The sequence below is a fragment of the Ptychodera flava genome, chromosome 3, assembly GCF_041260155.1.
Source record: "Ptychodera flava strain L36383 chromosome 3, AS_Pfla_20210202, whole genome shotgun sequence".
NCBI classification, from domain to species: domain Eukaryota; kingdom Metazoa; phylum Hemichordata; class Enteropneusta; family Ptychoderidae; genus Ptychodera; species Ptychodera flava.
In genome coordinates this window covers 43,486,049-43,492,536 of record NC_091930.1, presented here as the reverse complement: position 1 = coordinate 43,492,536, position 6,488 = coordinate 43,486,049, and the positions used below count along the sequence as shown (strand labels likewise).

The 6,488-nt window shown below is 41.9% G+C and overlaps 1 protein-coding gene across 2 annotated transcripts in view; it reads left to right on the top strand.

Moving 5' to 3' along the window:
• Positions 1-6,488, top strand: part of LOC139130094 (ubiquitin carboxyl-terminal hydrolase 25-like) — a 44,714-nt gene that overhangs the window by 148 nt on the left and 38,078 nt on the right. The window lies entirely within an intron of this gene.

Sequence of the window (6,488 nt, the reverse complement as noted above, 5' to 3'; positions counted from 1 at the left end):
TTGTAGACAGCCATCTTTTTAAAACCAAGTGACAATCTTAGGTACTGTCCATTGTAATTTACAGTATTAAAATTAGGAGAAAATGGCCGATTCTGACTGCCGTCTAGTAGGGGAACTTCGGCCATGTTGTGCTAGCATTCCATGTGGGTGTCGCACAAATTATTCGTTTTGTTGAGACTTCATGGCGCGGAAAAGGCATGAAAATGGAAAACCCTTCCACTTTCATGTCCATGTTGCACACAACAGACTTCAACCGCGTTGTTTTCAACGTGTTCGTGTCGTCTGGAACACGCCATCGTGAAAGATGCGGCAGCCACTAGTCTATTCTTAGACTCCGGCTCGCAGTCATAATCACGTTCGCAGTGCATCGCCGCAAATCTCAGTTCAGTCGCAGCGTGGTTAGCGGGTATCTCAAGGACGAACTACTTCTAACAGTGTTCCTAGTTTCGAATTTCTATTATCCACTCGAAGGCACCGATGCGTCGCCTGTCTATATAATAATATTACACCAATGTGACCGTAGAGGTCCCCCTTCGTCATGTCGGAACTCATCTTTGCTTTACCAGAGCAGTGCACTCAGGTGCACTGATAACTTGCATACAAAATAAGTATCTCTTCCACTTTGTGTAGTAAGTGTGTATATTATTATGAAATGTAACTGTTGGAATCTACTGTAAAAGAAATACAAATTCGATATGCGTTCTGACTAACCTACTTGCATGATTCATTTACAAAAAGGAAGGAAGTGTGTCATCGTGATTGCAACAATTATCCCTTTGAGTTTGAGGTCAAGATGTTTTGATTAAGCCTGTATTCAAATTTCAGCTGTGATTTTGTTGATCAAATAGATAATAAATAAGTTGAACTTGTAAGTCATGTAACATATGTAATGACCATTGACTAGGGTTCAGGGTCACTTTATTCCAAACCACTTCCTTCAAACTTAATGAAAGGCCTGACAATAGCGCTGTTCACAGTTACAGGTTTGTTACTAAATATAGCTGTACGCGCGCGACATCGGACACCCAGCTTGAAATGCGGACAAATTTTATAAATATTGTGTGCATGGCTATTTTTGCAGCTTGTACTCTGAGTTGTGAATATGATTTTTAGTATCCATTGTTACACGAGCAGTCGCCCACTGAGATGTATTTTCGTCGTTCTTGCATGGAAATTTTCAAAAGCTTAATCTAAAAATGCGGACAGATATTTATTTTTGCATATTAATGAGAGAACAGTGACGTGAATGTGAACAGCCCTATAGTTCAGGGGTTTCACTAAGTTTTGAAACAGGGGGCCAAATGAAAATTACAGGGGGCCAAGCCATACCAACGTCCAAGCATGAGGATGTTTGGATATGGCAGCCCCCCCCCCCCCCCCCCCCCCCGACACGGTTCCAAATTAGCTGTAATAACTCGACAAAACGGTACATCAATCACACATGATAACTTTAGTAAAAAAAGTATTTGCATTTTTCAAACGATCAGAGACAACAGTATAGATAGCCTGAATCAAGGTGCCGCTACTTTCAAATCATGAATGACTGTTGTAAAAAAGTGTTCATTTTATGTTGAAAGCATGGGTCCCTTCGGAAACCACACTCAAAATGCATTGGAGATCATCTTTGACGCAAAGAGCATAGAAAATATGAATTCAGAGATGTATTTGGAGCCATCGATGTTGGTTTTTTGGAAGAATTATTGTGGCTTTTGGTGCGCCAAATCCGTCTTGAACTTGGCGATACATGTGTACAGTGGCTGGTATCAATTTCCCTACTTCCTGCATTGCCGTGTACGGTGTATGAAATCACAAACAACTGTGCTACAGCACGGTCTCTCCGGACCGTGGCTACAGCCTACCACTCAACGTCACAGTCTGCTAAAGTTTACACCTTCAATTTATTCTGTTTTGATATTTATATGCCCACAGAGTTGAAGCAAGTCAAACGTTTGGCTCTCAGTCATTAAAATCCAAGAACGAACGCGAACGTTGACTACATTGACAAGCAAGCCGTTGTTTACACAATCTGCGGCCACGGATAGCTGTGGGCGATTGCTGATGCATTCAGAAGAAACTTTTCCTGAGAGATATTCATAAAACGCCGCATAAGTATCAAAATGATCTGAGAAATTGCCATCGACTGTACCCTTCTTAATCAACCAACCCGTCTAACTGTTTCCATTTCGACCGAACTGAGTAACTTCAACTACGTATGGCCGACATTATGTTGCGTTACTGCACATGCTCAATGACCCCTAACCTCCAACCACCCTGTGTACGTTGTACAGATGGGTTCCGTGCTGTATAGCTGTACCAGTATAGCACGATACACGAATGCGAACCAACGACCACAAACTTTTCACTGAAAACCTCGCAAAAGCGTTGAAAACAAGTAATTCAGCATGAAGGATACAGATCATTGTAAACTTTTACCGATATGCTGTATTTGTTACCAGCTATTCATTCCTGTAAGCGGCACAACAATTACATGATTTTCAGGTAATAACAGGCGGCCGTGATCGCCTTACAGCCGGCCATATGGCCGGTGGCCGGCTTTTAACGAAACCCCTGATAGTTGCAGTGATATCTGTCACCACATCTTTGAAACTATAATTTACTACTGGTAACTGTACAGGCAAGACTTCCCTTTTGGCTCACTCATGCAAAACTTACCTTGTCCCTTAGAATGAAAAGGACAACACTACGGGGAAAAAGGCCTTCTAATTGTTCAGTGCAGCGCCGCCATCGTTTAAGCTCTGCCATTGCTATTGTCAATAGCAACAGATTTTTCAAGATGGCGGCGCCCAGAAAGAGAAGCTGCAATTATCGAGTTATAGTACTTATATATCTAAAAACAGCAGTAAATACAGGAGACGAAAAATAGAAAATGATACTGCTGTATTTCTTTTTGCCAGATATACTTCCCAAGATATGTCGGATTATTGAAATACACCTGCAGACTGATTATACAGTCAATGTTTACAATATCGCGCAACGCATGTTGATGTCGCCGAACACCAGCAATACAAATGCAAAAAAATGAACAAATTATGTATGCATTCAAAAATCGAAAACCACACAATGGAAGCATATTTTCTCCAGATAATATGTGTAATTTTTTATTTACATAGTGGCAGCAATAAGCATAAAGAGGCGAGCGATGTAAATGGGGTCGGTAAAGCATTGCAGCCGGTGAAAACGCCGTTGTTATCTATAGGGTATTCTGCATGTAAGGCGCTGCATTACTTGCGTCTGTAACAATGTAAACTTTAAAAAATTAAAACAAAACTTCAAAAATCTTAAACCATACAATTGAAGTGCACAACATCAAGATTATTTGTGTATTTTTTTAAAGTCAATAGCTGAAGGAATAATAATCTCCAAGCGAGCGATTGATTCGGGACAGGTGAATAATCACAGCCGGTAAATATGCCATTGTATTTGTATGGGCTTGGGAGTAGTAAATTACGTCGCCGAATCACGACAGTAAAATGTAAATTTAAATAAAACCAACGCAACAGCAAAACATCAAAAATAATACCCTTGTAGGACAGTATCTTAAGATTATAGATTTAGATTTTTACATTCATAGCTGAAGAAATAAGTATCTTGAGGCAAGCGATCGGCACGGTAGCGGCGAAGAATTTACAGCCGGTAATATACTGGGTGCGGGAGGGAGTAACGTATACGCGTTCGTCGCCAAATCACGAGAGTAAAATGTAAATTTACACGAAACTAACGGAATATCCAAACATCGAAAATAACACCCTTGTAGTACAGTATCTCAAGATTATAGATTTCGATTTTTACATTCAAAGTGGGTGAAATAAATATTTTGAAACAAGCAATCGGCACGCGTACGATAGCGGCGAAGCTGGTAGATCATCAGCGCCCATTGTTTTCTATGGGGCGCGAGTATGTGTGTTGCCGAAAAACAGAAGGCTGTAAAAATGTAAAAATACAATAATTTGAGCCAATATTTAAAAATCGAAAACGATACGATTGTAGAACGACATCTAAAGATTACGGATTTAGATTTTTACATTCATAGCCGATGAAATAAATATATTGAAGCAAGTGATCGGCACGATAGCGGCCATGAATTTGTAGTCATTGTTTTCCTATGGGGCGCGGGCAATGTGTTTTTTGTCAAACTACAGACGGCGGTTCAAGTGTAAAATCACAAGAATATAAGCATATATTTAAAAATCGAAAACGATACGATTGTAGTACGGCATCTCAAGGTCTAAGGTGTGAATTTTTGTATTTATGAATGAAACACTAAAAAAATTGAAGCAAGCGATCTACAAGGTACCGACGACTGCGCAAAAACCATTGTTTACTATGGGAATTTTTCATATCATTCATCCACACTTGCAATACCTAAAACTCGCCGGTTCAATTTTTTCATTTTTCGCACGAAATGGAAGAAAAGACACAGTCGTTCGGATGTTCATCGTAACAAAAATCGTATCGTTTTCGATTTTAAAATTACGCCCTACTTTTCTGGTACGAATTGGTTTCAGGGCTTAATTAGCAGTGGTGCTGTACGCGATTCGGACATAACCGCTTGTCTGTGTCAGCATAATTTTGGCAGAATTTTCGTAATTTATTTTATGTGTAAGTAAAATACTTACATATACGTTTTCATGTATATGTATAATGTATACTATATATTTAGAGAATCTTTAGGACAATGCTAGCGTGAAACGGCGGCAATAGCGTTATATATTTCTGACGGGCGTCATTGTCAATGAGACAGCGTGTCGCTGCCGTTGTGGGCTCATGAATAATTCAGTAGGACGACTACGCGTGAAACAAATTGGCTGGCAAAAAACCCATAGTGCAAAGTCGGCCATTTTTCATGAATTTTGTTCGATGCAAGATACTACTATATTGTTTGAGATCTTGAAAGATACTGAATGAATGGGTGACCATGCATATATTCTACCCTGGTTTTAAACATGATACATGAAACCATCACGAAAATGAATTAATTCATTTTCGAGATGGTTGCATTTAATTTGTCTAAAACCGGGATTGAATATATGCATTGTCACCCCAAATCAGTATCTTTCAACATATCAAACAATATAGTAGTATCTTGCATCAAACAAAATTCATGAAAAATGACCGACTTTGTCCCTTTAACCCTTTTCCTGCCAAGTCGGTGAAAATCCGCTTGAAATTCGGTGTAGCTAGAAGCTGAGCAGCCACGGCCGTTATCCTCCTAAGGCGGTGGAAATCGGGCTCCTTTTTGGTACCCCCTTTCCTGCCTAGTCGACGGAACTACGTGTAGCAAACCCTTGCTCACGCTAGGGGTCGTTCGAGGACAGGTTTTGGGCGAGGAACGGCGTTTGCTCTCGAAATGGGTTCACAGGGAGTCCAAGGACAGGGAAAGATGCAGAAACCTGTCCGCCAGTCCCCCACACCCGAGGGGGCTGGTTTTTTTTTACCGCTTTTTAGCGGACTTGGCAGGATAGCATGGTGACGTTTTCTGGCGGAGTTGGACGTACTTGGCTGCCTGGCACTATAGAGATTGCTGCCGAACTTGACCAACTCGGCAATGCTAATCTAGAAGGCTACCTCTTGCAAACGACTTGGCAGATATGCCGATGGTGCGAGAAAAGTCACTTATTCAGTTGTGCGTGACTAAAAATGAGAACGTATTTTTGAGGGACGGCTCGACTTGTTCCTCCCATGGAACGGATATGAACGACTCGGAAATACCATTACAAACTGGTGTCCGACGTACTAAGCTGGGCTTCAGCTCTGCAAGTTCAAGCCAGGCAACGTCCTTCACTGCCTTGGCCGTGCCATTCAATGGACGTAGCTTTGGATTTTTTATTTATTCCACCGTCCGAAGTACTGGCTCTGGTTTGCAGGCAAACGTATCCTCTTGCCGATGCATTGGTAACTACGTACGCTGTTTGCGTACAGAGAATTCAAAAGGGCACATGAGGTCAATATGCTACATGTACGGGGATACCGTCTGCATTTAGCAGGGACTGCTTTTGTTATGCAAACCAGCTAGCAGTACAATATGGCTGCCAGCATGTGGACACGTCGATGGCTAGAACAATGGAAGCATATTGCGTTGCACCCGTGCATCGCAAAAGTGAACTGAAGACTTGGGGTAGTGACTGGTTATCACTGGTTAGCTGCAGCCCAAGCCATGTCGGTACAAACCCGTACCTGACTGAGGACCACTCGATTAACCCTTTTCCTGCCGAGCGCCCCTGTCCGTTATCCTGCCAAGTCGGTCAAAACCGGCCCCCTTTTCCGTGTCTACAGAAGATAGGCTCTCCTGCACGCTTTCCTGCCAGGCATTTGGCGGGAAAATACCGCATTTTCGGGGTACGATTACCGACCATATACGTGTTAGACTTCAAAAATTTTTGCATGCCCGTATAGAGGGGCAACCGCTGATGAGGTTGTGTCCAGAAAATGACGAGGTCACGGGCGTTGTTTGCCCCGGGGGACGTGCA